This window comes from Octopus sinensis, linkage group LG8 (genome assembly GCF_006345805.1).
Source record: "Octopus sinensis linkage group LG8, ASM634580v1, whole genome shotgun sequence".
In the NCBI taxonomy this organism is placed as follows: Eukaryota; Metazoa; Mollusca; class Cephalopoda; order Octopoda; family Octopodidae; genus Octopus; species Octopus sinensis.
The window spans coordinates 33,132,455-33,148,940 of record NC_043004.1 but is presented as its reverse complement, the minus strand read 5'-3'; positions in this window follow the sequence as shown (position 1 = coordinate 33,148,940).

Here is a 16,486-nt window from a genome sequence, read left to right as displayed (position 1 = left end):
TATGACAAATGTGAAAAGTGGGGGAGGAGGAGAAGAGTGAGGTATGGGAGGAGTAGGCAGAGAAAGAGGGTCGATGTTAGATGCAGTGGGAAGGTAGTGAAGCAGATGATGTAATAAGAGGCTGACAAGATGGAAGAGTAGCAGTGGGTGTGTTGGGGTGGTTGGTGAGGTGGGAGGAAGGCCAAATGGCCAAATGGCCAAATGGACAATGTAGCAACATCGCAGATCGATGGTGCAAGTTGGTAACGAACACACAGACATAGGGAAGTGGAAAAAAAAGACACAGAAACACACACACGAGGATAAGAATTACACGAAGCAGGAATGAATAAAGACGGAAGAGGATGACATATGAGGAGTTAGGAGATAAGTGTTCCTACTTGTCAGGGAAGAGATTTCCAGCTGGAGTTATGAAGATTATTCTTTGAATTAACAAGAAGATGCAGGCATTGCTGTGGGCAAAGAGGATTCTGGGTTCAGTCTCACTGCATACCACCTTGGGCAAGTGTCTTCAACCAAAGTCTTGTGAGTGGATTTGGTAGATGGAAACTGAAAGCAGCTTAATATATATATATATATATATATATATATATATATATATATATATATATATATACACATATATATATATATACATATATATATATATACATATACATATATATATATTATATATATATATATATAAATACATATATATATATTATATATATATATATATATATATGTATGTATGTATGTATGTATGTATGTATGTATATATACATGTGTGTGTCCCTGTGTCTGTTTGTCCCCCACACCCCTCAATAGCTGGTGTTGGTGTGTTTACATCTCTGTAACTTAGCAGTTCAGTAAAAGAGACTAATAGAATAAGTACCAGGCATGGTCGCAGTCTATTGACTGAAACAATCAAAAGAATAAAAGAAAGCTTAACTGCAGCCTTAGGAACTTTCAAATTCCAGAGAGAGAGAGAGAGTGAGAGATCGGTTGTAGGGGGTGTCACCAAGGGACATGTAGTGGGGGTCCACATGTTTCAGAATACTTGTAAAGTTATTGCAGACATCAAACTCTTTTATACTCTTTTATTTGTTTCAGTCATTTCACTGAGGCCATGCTGGAGCACTGCCTTTAGTCGATTAAAATGACCCCAAGACTTATTCTTTTGCCGAACCACTAAGTTATGGGGACATAACCATGCTGGCATCGGTTGTCAAACGATGTTAGGGGGAACAAACACAGACACACAAACATATACACACACATACATATATATATAAATATATATATATATATATATATATATACATATATACGACGGGCTTCTTTCAGTTTCAATCTTCCAAATCCACTCACAAGGCTTTGGTTGGCCTGAGGCTATAGTAGAAGACACTTTCCCAAGGTGCCATGCAGTGGGACTGAACCCGGAACTATGTGGTTGGTAAGCAAGCTACTTACCACATAGCCACTCCTGCGCCTATGGAGATGTTCTTGGAATCAATCATCCAGTCGGCAACTTCTAAAGAACGGATTATATTAAGAGCAGGCAAACGATGATGATGATAATCCCCCTCTCTCTCTCTCTTTCGGAGAGGCACTGAGCAGCTATACGCACACATACACACACGCGGCAAGTAACTTCCACCTACCGAATTCAATCACAAGCTCCGGTCGGCTCGGGGCTATAGTGGAAGACACCTACCCAAGTGCCACGCAGTGGGACTGAACCCGAAACCATGTAGCTAGGAAGCAAGCTCCCTAACCACACAGCCATGCCCGCGCCTATATATATATGTATATGTGTGTATATATATATATATATACAGTGTTTAAGAGTAGCAGAGATGGAAAGCAAGGGATGAAAAATTTGATCAGTGGGGCTGGGGTCACACTGCAGAGAGGAAAGGAGAGTGTGTAGCAAAAGGGTTCATTAAGAAACAGGATTGAATTGTGTGGGAACCAAAGAAGCTCTCAAATTGGGGGCCATGTATGGTTTTGACACATTTGAATGGAGGTTTGACCAGAGCTGGTCAGCTGGAGAGTTACCCAGACACCATTTGTTTGCCTTGGCATGGTTTCTATGGCCAGATGTCCTTCCTAATGCCAACCACTTTACAGAGTGAAGTGGATGCGTTTTACATATCACCAGTCCTCACAAGCCCTCAAAACAAGGACCTCCAAGACAAGGAGAGGGATGCAGAGGACATGCTTGTATGTATGGAGGTGCTCTTTGTAAAATCTTTCACTCTCTAGAATGGCATTCATCTAGAGTTCCATCCTTAGTTTCATCATTTCATCAAAAAGTTAGCCCTAAAAATTCAAACTAATTATCTGATAAAAGCTTCAGCTCACGACCAGAAAAGAAAACCCAGTTTCATTCTCTCTTTATATGTTAATAGATTGACATGGTTTGCTGCAAGGTGAGATGGTCAGTTACCACTGTCTCCACTCCTATAAAGAAATATACATATAGATTAATTTCTATAATAGGAAAACTCCTGTAAACATTGACGAACAGATGCAAACAAATTGTTTAAACAAGTGTGATACCATAATGTATGATTCTGACAGAATATTGTGATTGAACATAAAGAATATACTAATTACCATCCACACCCTCAACCGTAAGAGTGGGGAGATGGGGAAGGAGGCTGGTAGGGTCGGGGAACAATCCCTGTTTATACAACAAAAATAACTTTTGTTCAGGAATGAAAACTGTCTGGAGTGTTTCACTAGTGCACACAAAGCAGTATGAGTTCAAAACTTATTTATTTTCTGTTTAAACATAATAACCAAGGCATTTTCTATTTCAATAAAAAAAAATCTCTAAAATGGAGGAAAAAAAAAACTAAACATTAAATCAAAAACTCTGGCAGACAACATCCAATATCCAACTCAATTTATTTCTAAATTTTTCTAATTAGTAACCATTTCAAGTTGTGAATTTGATTTTCCAAAATTCTTTTCAAACATTTCTAATTTAAAGACTTTTTATTTCTCTTTTACTGCTTTGAACTTTTTAATTGTTGCTAAGATTCTGAAAGCTAAACTAATGTTAAGATGAATCATTAATGACTGCTTCATTAAAAGGTGCTCATTGAAGAGATTAACAAAGAAATTTCGAGAAAACTTTTAATCTAGTTACAGAACAATGTTGAATTAGGCAACAGGTTAATATTTGCTGAGAAATATTGAAATAAATTGCTTGTAAAATATTTATTAAGTGCGCTAAAATATCTATACAGGTTCTTTGTCTTATAGCTTCGTTGAAAAGCCACAAAGGTTTTAACTGTTACAAGTCACAAACACAGAATGGAAAGTACACATTTTAGCAGTATTGCGATATTTTGAGATGGAGAAACACTGATCTTGGAGAAACATTTTTGAATGTTAAAGGTCTAACCATTCTATAAAGCACAATTTGTGTATACATTAAATTCAGCTCCTTTTAAATATGTCAGTTTTTCATTTTAGTAACAAGCAGAAAAACTTGTTTTCTAAAACTTTATTTTGAAGATATTGCAATCAATTTTCTAAGACTTTCTAGAAAATTACTATTTGTAAATCTCACAATGAGAGATATTCAGCAACAGTGCTTTGTAGTAAAGATTGTTTGGCAACATACCATGGCAGTCTTGGTTTAGGACGAATGTTGCTGTAATTTAGCCCCAGGAGACATCATCTCCAGTTGGCTATAGGATATGATCAGTGTCCTTATATTTTCGAACAAGGGAATCTAGCATCACCACTCAGCTCAAAATAACCCGGAAATCACGATACACAGATATTGTTTTGAGCTGAGTGGGGGTGCTAGATTTCCTGGTTTGAAAATATAAAGACACAGATTGTTTCATATAGCCAGCTGGAGATGATGTCTCTTGGGGCTAAATTACAGCAACATTCATCCTAAACCAGGACTGCCATGTTATGTTGGCAAATAATCTTTACTTCTAAGACTTTCTATTACAAAATTTTCTGTTGTTATTCTTTATGTTTAGCACCCAGCCAGCCCTAATTGCTGCATAAAAAAGGATCGTTGCCTCCCTTCCTCCCCACCTCTCTATTCTAAAAATTGGTAAGTGGCAGTAATTGTGGATGGCAAATAGTATATTCTTTTGACTGCAGCAATATGCTTTCACAGAATATTAGAAATGAAACACACTGCTTGTATGACAGTGGCACTCATTTACAGCTGTCACACAATTCCAAGACAAGGAAAGACAAACGTACATACATTCACATACACATTTACATCAGGCTTCTTTCAGTTTCCATCTACCAAATCTACTCACAAGTCATTGTTTGGCATGGGACTATAGCAGAAGTGACCAAATTCCATGCAGTGGGCCTGAACCTGGAAACATGCAGTTGCAAAGCAGACTTCTCAGCCACACAGTGACACTGATAATTGCCAACCATGAAATTCTCGTCTCTTGAGTCACTTTGTAACTTGTTCCAATTAAAAATAAAATATTCGTAAAATCATGCTTTGCATTCTATTTATCCTATTTGCAATACCAAACCTATATATACCACTTATTCTTTATTTATTTCAACCATTAGATTATGGCCATGCTGGGGCACCACCTTGAAGGCTAATCAGACAAATGAATATTGACATCCACTGCTGTTTTTTGAAAACTTGGTACTTATTCTATCAGTCACTTCCATCAAACTATATATATATAAATGTATATATTTGTCCAACCCATGCTAGCATGGAAAACGTACGTTAAACGATGATGATGATGATGATATGTATATATATATTAAAAGTGGGGAAGGCCGTTTTATGGGCTAACACTGGGTTTCCCATTCATAAAGAGTTTAGCTCTATGGCATTTTATCAGACCCCAAAACCTGTTGGCCTAAAACATTTTCAAAATATGGATGGGGAAAAGCCTCTACATTTTGAAGAGGTCTTAGGCCAACAGGTTTTGGGGTCTGACAATACGCCATAAAACTAGACCCATTATGGATGGGAAACCCAGAGTAATCCCATAAACTGGCCTTCCCCATTAACAATATACACCACTCTACATCTTAGAGTGTGCTTCTTCAGATTTGTTTTCTACAAGCAATATATATATATATATATATATATATATATATATATATATATATATATATATATATATATACAGAGTCAAAACTATTGAAAAGGTTGCAAGACGCAACGAAAACTTTAGAAAATTTTTTTTAATTAAAAACGAAATAAGTGGAAATTTTACCAGTGAGTGTGTTAAATTATAGGGTACCAAAAGAGACTGACTCTCCCAGACTCAACAGAATATGCTTCAACACATGAACTCACATAGAGAATCTTGCAAACCTAATCCAAAAATGAAATACATACATATATATATATAAAATTAACAGAATGAGATAAAATCCAAGGCTGTGAAAGATTTCAGAACATTTATAAAGAGAAGGTCTTACAGCTGTTTCCAGTATATTATATATATCCCTTCATCAGAGACGGTGTGAGAAAATGGTTAAGCAATAGTTATTCTAGAGAAGATATGAAATTGAGAGTGAAGTGGAGGAATGAAAACAGACATGGTGTTATTATATATATATATATATATATATATATATATATATATATATATATATATATATATATACCGGAGTAAACACATAAATGTGAAACAAGGTGGAAAAAAGAGTACTCAAATACCAGTGTAGAGTATATGCTTTATTTTAAGCAGCAGAAATTCAACAAAATCTGTTACTCTGAGTTTCTCGTTGCCGTTCATCAGACAGTCTTTGCTAGAATGGAACTATATATTATTCAATCTATACTCTTACAAACACGACACACCTTTAAAAAAAATGGACTTGTTTGATTGGCCCTTTAGAAAAAACGGTCAATCTTCGAGCGATAAACGAAAAGGTCAAAAATATATGTATATATATATAAAAAAACTTATAAAAATTATAAAATCCGAGGAAAAAACCGAGGAAAAACCTATTGCCGTTAATGAAGACAGTACAAATTAATGCATAGAAATTAAACCTGTTATAAATACTGCAATACATATTTATATTAAAATCCACATATATATATCAACATACACAAAAGGATGCGCGTAAACGCGCATACATACATATACAGACGTATGAATATGAATCTAAATTATACACATAAAAGCATGTGTACATATATTCACGCAAACCGTCTCGCACGCAAGCTAAAATTCATCTATGTAGCAATTCTCATACTGAGCAAGGAGGGGGAACGAAAGAAGGGGAAAGAGAAAAGGAACGAAGGAGGGGTGGGGAAAAAACTTGTAGCGATGTTATTGGCATCTATAGAGGCCAGTATACATACACAAGTTTGAATTGATACATATACATACCGTCGTGTGTATGCGTGCTTAAGCACAAGCATACTTTCACTTACACATACACAGATACGCATGCTTACAAATACATATGCTTTGCTATACACATACTTATATAAACATTCTAATTTTGACAACATTGCTTTTTTTTAAAAAAAACATTGCTTTAAAAAAAAAAATGGGTGCATTAATAAAAATATATACGAAAGACATATAAAATAAAATATAACATCCTATTTTGGGTCATTTATATATAATCAAGGTAATATAAATAATCAAGGTAATCCTATGCAATACAATAACATGAAACAAAGTTTGTAGGTTTTTCCTAATATATATGTAGAAACAATAAGACTTTGCTATAGGTCCGTCGTAGCGCTCAAGAGTCAAAATCAAAATCAAAATCAAAATACAAAATATACTCTATCCATATGGTATATTTATATTCGACATTTTAAATTTAGCCGCGTGCCTACATAAGTTCATTAACTCACTTCTTTGATTCAAAGAATTATTGTCTTTGAATAATATGTGCATTTTCTCTAATAAGCAAAGCCTGCACTTGAAATTATATTTGTAAGCTCCATGCCTGTATGGTGCCGCCCTGTCCAGAATGCTCCATGTCACGTTGAAAGGTGGGGCTTCCTTTTCTTTTAGTTCCCAGACATATTTTGCTAGGCTGGTTTTCTTCCTATTCTCTGGGTATTTAAAAGAATTCTTAGAGAATAAAATCTTGTTTTAAATGAATTTCTGAAGCCCTGTGTATGTCTTGTATTCCGATGAGCCTTCCACTTGCACTTTGGCTCTATAAACTAACTACTCTTTCACTAGAAATTTCCCTTCTAACGGACAGGAGCTTTCGTTTTTGAAATTACATTTCTTAATGGGCTCGGCACCATGTCTAATCTCAATTAGCTTCCTATTATGTTGGCTAATGCAAGAGGCGAAATTTCTGCAACAAGAATAGCTAACCTTCAGGGTTCTTCTATTAAATATTCTGTAGAATTTATGACCCTGCTTAAAATGCTTAGAGACTAATCTCAAAAATTCCATACCTATATTAGTCTTTACGGCCAAATTGAAAGCCGGGTTGAACCACAAAACTTTCCTGTCCTATTCTCTTCGTGCAGCATTATTATTAGCATTAAGCTGGTTGAACTGGATCTTCTCCGAGAATCCACTATTCTTTAATGCGCTATCGTAATAAGGTGCAGCATTATGGAATGCTGCCTCGTCCGAAGAAATTGAAGATATTCTTCTACCTACATTGCTGACTAAGTTGCTAAGGATAACTGGTGGATTGTTCGAATCTTTGCTAATATACGATAGCTTTTCATTGGGCTTACGGAAAGGTTTAAATCTATCCGATCTTACATTAAAATTTACGTCTAAAAAATCTACACTATTCAGGTTAGTATCTATCGTAATCCGTAAGCCCATCCTTTGAAAGAAAGCTATAAGGTCCTTCCTAAGTCTATCTGATTCATGGCCGTTTAGATTATGCGTGGCTATAAGGCCGTCATCCCTATATAGACCTGCATCTATAAACGGGAATTCTATTTTTAGATTATGGAGAATAAAGGCTCCTATGAGCATACATAATTCAGCCCCGTCGTATGCCCCCATCGGTACATCGAAAAGAGAATCCTCAGTCTTCTTAATCCAGGTGGAATCCTCGAAAAACAGAAGCGATTTCCTCGCATGCATAATAATTTCAATTTCCGAGCTATCGATGTTGACATACTGCTTGGCGAAGTCCAATGCCCTTAGGAGCAACGTCCTAGATATCGACGGGTAAAAGTCAATAATGTCGAATTGCGTGAAACTACAATTATTCTTATAGCTAATACCTTTAAACCACTCTATAACTGACTTACTATTCTTCCAAATTCTCAAGTCTACTTCACTATCTAACTTAACTAAAATACGGTCTAAAATATTTTTGCTAATAATTCCTATCTCAGTTTTAGCCGGATTTATCAATCTACATTTGGGGTTCTACTAAAATTGTCTTTATGGTCTTTCAGAGTAATAAAAGCTGGTCGTGGTGAAAGGTATTCAATCCTATCGCTAATCTTAAGATCGTTAGCTATTCCTCTTGCTTCTAAGTTCACCTCTTTGTATATATTCGTGTTGTCTTTTTTGTATGTGTCCGTGACACTATTCGAAATCAGGCGTTTATAAAACTCCTTATCAAGTGCATATAAGTTCCTTGTCTTGTCAGAATTAACGAAGATCTTATTCGAGTCGTTAATCTCCTTAATTTTTTCTCTCATGTTTTTTTGCAATTGGTTGGTAAATTTGCGGAATTTAATTTTCCTAATAAGCTCGAAAAGGTCTTTCTCGAAGGCTTCTAATTCCGGAATCGGTGGCGGGTTTCTGGGAGATTTAAATCCATATTTGTTACCTTCTATTTTCTGTTTATTATCAAGAAGAAGGCTTTCCATCTCAGTCTTCTAATAAACTCTTCCGTTTTCTCTATAAGACCTTTGATATATTGTTTCCGTGCAGGGATAGGTATATTTTTCTGAGAAAATCCAGCGGGTAAAGTTCCATCTTTTTCAGCTGTTTGTTCTTCCTACTTGTGCAGAGTCGCTCAAACTTTTACAAGGAGCGGGTTAGACCGGAGTAAACACATAAATGTGAAACAAGGTGGAAAAAAGAGTACTCAAATACCAGTGGTAGAGTAATATGCTTTATTTTAAGCAGCAGAAAATTCAACAAAATCTGTTACTCTGAGTTTCTCGTTGCCGTTCATCAGACAGTTTTTGCTAGAATGGAACTATATATTAATTCAATCTATACTCTTACAAACGCTACACCTTTAAAAAGAAATGGACTTGTTTGATTGGCCCTTTAGAAAAAACGGTCAATCTTCGAGCGATAAACAAAAAGGTCAAAAATATATGTATATATATATAAAAAAACTTATAAAAATTATAAAATCCGAGGAAAAAACCTATTGCCGTTAATGAAGACAGTACAATTAATGCATAGAAATTAAACCTGTTATAAATACTGCAATACATATTTATATTAAAATCCACATATATATATCAACATACACAAAAGGATGCGCGTAAACGCCATACATACATATACAGACGTATGAATATGAATCTAAATTATACACATAAAAGCATGTGTACATATATTCACGCAAACCGTCTCGCACGCAAGCTAAAATTCATCTATGTAGCAATTCTCATATACTGAGCAAGGAGGGGGAACGAAAGAAAGGGAAAGAGAGAAAAAGGAACGAAGGAGGGGTGGGGAAAAACTTGTAGCGATGTTATTGGCATCTATATAGGCCAGTATACATACACAAGTTTGAATTGATACATATACATACCGTCGTGTGTATGCGTGCTTAAGCACAAGCATACTTTCACTTACACATACACAGATACGCATGCTTACAAATACATATGCTTGCTATACACATACTTATATAAACATTCTAATTTTGACAAAAATGCTTTTTTTTAAAAAAAACATTGCTTTTAAAAAAATGGGTGCATTAATAAAAATATATACGAAAGACATATAAAATAAAATATAACATCCTATTTTGGGTCATTTATAATAATCAAGGTAATATAAATAATCAAGGTAATCCTATGCAATACAATAACATGAAAACAAAGTTTGTAGGTTTTTCCTAATATATATGTAGAAACAATAAGACTTTGCTATAGGTCCGTCGTAGCGCTCAAGAGTCAAAATCAAAAATCAAAAATCAAAATACAAAATATATACTCTATCCATATGGTATATTTATATTCGACATTTTAAATTTAGCCGCGTGCCTACATAAGTTCATTAACTCACTTCTTTGATTCAAAGAATTATTGTCTTTGAATAATATGTGCATTTTCTCTAATAAACAAAGCCTGCACTTGAAATTATATTTGTAAGCTCCATGCCTGTATGGTGCCGCCCTGTCCAGAATGCTCCATGTCACGTTGAAAGGTGGGGCTTCCTTTTCTTTTAGTTCCCAGACATATTTTGCTAGGCTGGTTTTCTTCCTATAATAAATGAAAAGCTATCGTATATTAGCAAAGATTCGAACCATCCACCAGTTATCCTTAGCAACTTAGTCAGCAATGTAGGTAGAAGAATATCTTCAATTTCTTCGGACGAGGCAGCATTCCATAATGCTGCACCTTATTACGATAGCGCATTAAAGAATAGTGGATTCTCGGAGAAGATCCAGTTCAACCAGCTTAATGCTAATAATAATGCTGACGAAGATAGGACCAGGAAAGTTTTGTGGTTCAACCCGGCTTCAATTTGGCCGTAAAGACTAATATAGGTAAGGAATTTTTGAGATTAGTCTCTAAGCATTTTAAGCAGGGTCATAAATTCTACAGAATATTTAATAGAAGAACCCTGAAGGTTAGCTATTCTTGTTGCAGAAATTTCGCCTCTTACATTAGCCACATAATAGGAAGCTAATTGAGATTAGACATGGTGCCGAGCCCATTAAGAAATGTAATTTCAAAAACGAAAGCTCCTGTCCGTTAGAAGGAAATGTCTAGTGAAAGGAGTAGTTTATAGAGCCAAAGTGCAAGTGGAAGGCTCATCGGAATACAAGACATACACAGGGGCTTCAGAAAATTCATTTAAAACAAGATTTTATTCTCATAAGAATTCTTTTAAATACCCAGAGAATAGCAAGAAAACCAGCCTAGCAAAATATGTCTGGGAACTAAAAGAAAAGGAAGCCCCCCACCTTTCAACGTGACATGGAGCATTCTGGACAGGGCGGCACCATACAGGCATGGAGCTTACAAATATAATTTCAAGTGCAGGCTTTGCTTATTAGAGAAAATGCACATATTATTCAAAGACAATAATTCTTTGAATCAAAGAAGTGAGTTAATGAACTTATGTAGGCACGCGGCTAAATTTAAAATGTCGAATATAAATATACCATATGGATAGAGTATATATTTTGTATTTTGATTTTTGATTTTGATTTTGACTCTTGAGCGCTACGACGGACCTATAGCAAAGTCTTATTGTTTCTACATATATATTAGGAAAAACCTACAAACTTTGTTTTCATGTTATTGTATTGCATAGGATTACCTTGATTATTTATATTACCTTGATTATTTATAAATGACCCAAAATAGGATGTTATATTTTATTTTATATGTCTTTCGTATTATTTTTTTATTAATGCACCATTTTTTTTAAAGCAATGTTTTTTTTAAAAAAAAGCAATGTTGTCAAAATTAGAATGTTATATAAGTATGTGTATAGCAAAGCATATGTATTTGTAAGCATGCGTATCTGTGTATGTGTAAGTGAAAGTATGCTTGTGCTTAAGCACGCATACCACGACGGTATGTATATGTCAATTCAAACTTGTGTATGTATACTGGCCTCTATAGATGCCAATAACATCGCTACAAGTTTTTTCCCCACCCCTCCTTCGTTCCTTTTTCTCTCTTTCCCTTTCTTTCGTTCCCCCTCCTTGCTCAGTATATGAGAATTGCTACATAGATGAATTTTAGCTTGCGTGCGAGACGGTTTGCGTGAATATATGTACACATGCTTTTATGTGTATAATTTAGATTCATATTCATACGTCTGTATATGTATGTATGGCGTTTACGCGCATCCTTTTGTGTATGTTGATATATATATGTGGATTTTAATATAAATATGTATTGCAGTATTTATAACAGGTTTAATTTCTATGCATTAATTTGTACTGTCTTCATTAACGGCAATAGGTTTTTTCCTCGGTTTTATAATTTTTATAAGTTTTTTTATATATATAACATATATTTTTGACCTTTTTGTTTATCGCTCGAAGATTGACCGTTTTTTCTAAGGGCCAATCAAACAGTCCATTTCTTTTTAAAGGTGTAGCGTTTGTAAGAGTATAGATTGAATTAATATATAAGTTCCATTCTAGCAAAAACTGTCTGATGAACGGCAACGAGAAACTCAGAGTAACAGATTTTGTTGAATTTTCTGCTGCTTAAAATAAAGTATATATATATATATATTGATAGATATAGATAGATAGATAGATAGATAGATAGATAGATAGATAGATAGATAGATAGATAGATAGATAGATAGATAGATAGATAGATAGATATAACAACAAATAATATATACAAAGAAAATCATATATTTATTTTAGATTATACCTTAAAAATCCAACAATTATTTCAATTGCATTTGTATTTTAATTGTATTCTACATACAATTACTGGTATCTGATTGTTGGAAATTTAACCTTATCCCTTTTTACCCAGTGCTTAATTGATATCTGCCAGGATTTCTTAATCCCATTTTTTTCTCATATATATATATATATATATGATGGGATTCTTTCAGTTTCCATCTACCGAATCCAATTACAAGGCTTTGCTAGACTTGGGCTGTAGTAGATGACTCTAGTCTCAGGCGGCATTGAACTGAAACCATGCAGTTGAGAAGTGAACTTGTTAACCACCCAGCTAAGACTCCATAATAAATAAAAAGAGGTAACCAGAGCAGGATTTGAACACTCCCTCATCAGCATTGGGTCTAACAAACATTATGGCTAAAGAGATTTGTGAAGCTCTTATACAATGTGTTGCTAGTTATTATAGAAATTCAACTCAGCTGATCTTTGGTTATTGGGGTTTATAGCATTGCAGGAAGGAAGTGCCAATAATACCAACAAAATTGCACTTAAGTACCTGAGTAAAGAAAAGTCCTGTGGCATCTCTAGGTTTAGGTGTTAAGACTGCTTTCTACAGGATGTAACAGCGTTACCAATTAGATTCTGGTGCTTACGGTGAACAAACGAGAATAAAATTAGTATTTACATTTGTTACAGTTATTTAATTAGAATCATTACCGAGAGAGCTCTCGTTTTGTGAGTGTATGTGTGTGCATATGTGTGTGTATATGTATGTGTGTATGTGTGTATGTTCGTACATACATATGCATATATATGTATACACACATATATGTATAGACTCACAAGCAATGTATGAATGTAAGTTTGTGCCTGTACATTAATCTGTATGGACAGGAATTTATTTTGAATTAAAAATGTATAGAATGTAATAAAACATAGACGTTACCATTTGAAGGAAATGGAATGGTGACGTTGGTAGGGAACTGATTGAAATATTCTATAGATAGGATCCGGTTTAATTCCGAGATTAAGAAATTCATTTCGTGCTACGCAGTACAAGATTTCACCTCACACTATGGCACCTTCAGGAAATGATCTCTGCTATAGCGTCAGGTTAACCGATTCCTTGGGAATAGCATGGTGTAGATGGAAACTGTTCAGAAGCCCATTGTGTATGTGTATGTGTGTGTGTGTGTGCATGTGTGTACACGTGTGTGTGTGTGTAAGCGTATATGTATAGATATGACTATATAGATATAGGAGGTGCAGGAGTGGCTGTGTTAAGTAGCTTGCTTCCCAACCACATGGCTCTGGGTTCAGTCCCACAGCATGGCACCTTGGGCAAGTATCTTCTACTATAGCCTTGAGCCAAACAAAGCCTTGTGAGTGGATTTGGTAGAGGGAAACTGATATATATATATATATATACATACATACATACATACATACATGCATACATATATACATACATACATACATACATATATGTATTATGTGTGTGTATGTTTGTGTGTCTGTGTTAGTCCCCCCGTGTTTATGTACCCGTAGCAAAAGAGACTAGTAGAATAAGTACTAGACTTACAAAGAATAAGTCCTGGGGCCATTTGATCAACTAAGAGTGGTGCTCCAGCATGGCTGCTGTCAAATGACTGAAACAAGTAAAAAGTAGATACACATGAGAAAATGGATAAAAGGCCCTGGACATTAAACGATGGTGATGATGATCCATATATATATATATATAATATATATATATATATATATATATATATATATATGTATGTATATGTGTATACATATGTATATGTGTATACATACGGTGACACGTAAAAGCACCATCCGTTCGTGGCCGTTTGCCAGCTCTGTCTGGCACCTGTGCGGGTGGCACGTAAAAAGCACCCACTACACTCACGGAGTGGTTGGCGTTAGGAAGGGCATCCAGTCGTAGAAACACTGCCAGATCTGACTGGGCCTGATGAAGCCTTCCAGCTTCACAGACCCCAGTTGAACCGTCCAACCCATGCTAGCATGGAGAACGGACGCTAAATGATGATGATGATGATGATGATGTGTATATATATATATATATATATACATACCACCCCACGACCCTACGTCTCCAACGCACCATTCTTCGAGCTTTCCGTCATCTCCAGTCCGACCCGTCCACTTCACACCTCTTCCCTAACCGACCCCTCCCCTCTTTCAAACGAGCCCACAACCTTCGAGACCTTTTGGTCCATAGCTCCTTCCCTGACCCTACCTCCCAACCCGGCTCGTTCCCCTGCTCCCGCCCACGTTGCCGCACTTGCCCTTACCTCTCCAACACCACCCGCCTCACTAGCACCCACCATCGACCCTATCCCATCATCCACTCCTTCACCTGCACCTCCAGCATCTCTTGCTCTCTCTGCAATTCCTTGTACATCGGACAAACGGGACGCCGCTTGGCTGACCGGTTCGCGGAACACCTTCGTGACATCCACCTTGCGAACGACACACCGGTCTCACGCCATTTCCGCTCCACCGGTCACTCCTTGCAACACCTATCTGTGTTCGGCTTGTCCTTACACAGAGGCCATCCGGATTCCCGTTTGCGCCGTGAACAGGAATTAATCTTCTCTCTTCGCTCTTATACGCCATTTGGTCTCAACTCTCCCCCCCCTCCTCATCTAACCCCCCTCTCCCCCTCCTCACCTATCCTTTTCCCCCCCGACCCCTACTTCTTCAGTCCTTCATCCTTTCACCCCTACTCCCCTTCCCTTCTTCCCTCCTTCCCTCTGCTCCCTCACTCCCCTTCTCTCTCCCCCTCCTCCCCTTCCTCTCTCTCTCCCCCCTCTTCTTCCCCTCCCCTTCTCTCCCCCCCTCCCCCTTCTCTCCTCACTACACCACACGACTTTACACATCACATCATATATGATGTGCCATACTAATACATACACCAACCCCATACATACGCACGTCCAGACCAATCCTACGCACTAATACTCTCTCATACACACACACACACACACACACACCCTTATACATACTAACATACACCAACCCTATACATACACCGTCCAGACCCCTCCTACGCACTATTAGCTGGTCCTTCAACCCTATTATCTCCCCTTATTTCGCTCTCGCGTCTCATGTTTGATCTTTGACCTCTGGCCGAAATCAGATCGCCATGTTGATTCGTTAGCTACTGCACGCATTTTTTTTCTCTCCTTCTTTCTGTGTTTTTTTTTTCTCTCTGTGTATCTTTCTGTTGAAGAGCGTAGGCTCGAAACGTTAAAGACTTGTTTTATTTATATTTCCTGAGCGCCATACTAATACAATTGTTCGTTTGTTTTCCACCTGCCTTCGTCTTTTGTCTATTTTCATAAAGCTTCCCGTTATATATATATATGTGTGTGTGTGTATGTTATATATGTATATAATATATATATATATATATATATATATATATATATATATATATATTTATATATAGAGGGCATTATACATACATGCCAGAGGGCATTATACATACATGCCACACGCTAAGAGGGACAATTAGTCATTTCTACCAAAAATATTACTAATCCCACCGAATGCAATTTTTCAAAGTAAGACATTTAAAAAATATAGACCTGTATCACAGTGATTTCATACTTACGTATTCATCAGCAGGCCTGAATGTATCATAAATAAACGACCCTGCCCCGCTTAAGCCTATCAGCTAACTTATCAACATCAACGAAGCACATCGGTGAGTTTACATATATTACATCCTGTAAATAGCATACTTTTACGAATTGCATTTCGGGAAAGGAAAATTATTTATGATACATTCAGGCCTGCTGATGAATACGTAAGTATGAAATCACTGTGATACAGGTCTATATTTTTTAAATGTCTTACTTTGAAAAATTGCATTCGGTGGGATTAGTAATATTTTTGGTAGAAATGACTAATTGTCCCTCTTAGCGTGTGGCATGTATGTATAATGCCCTCTTATTTC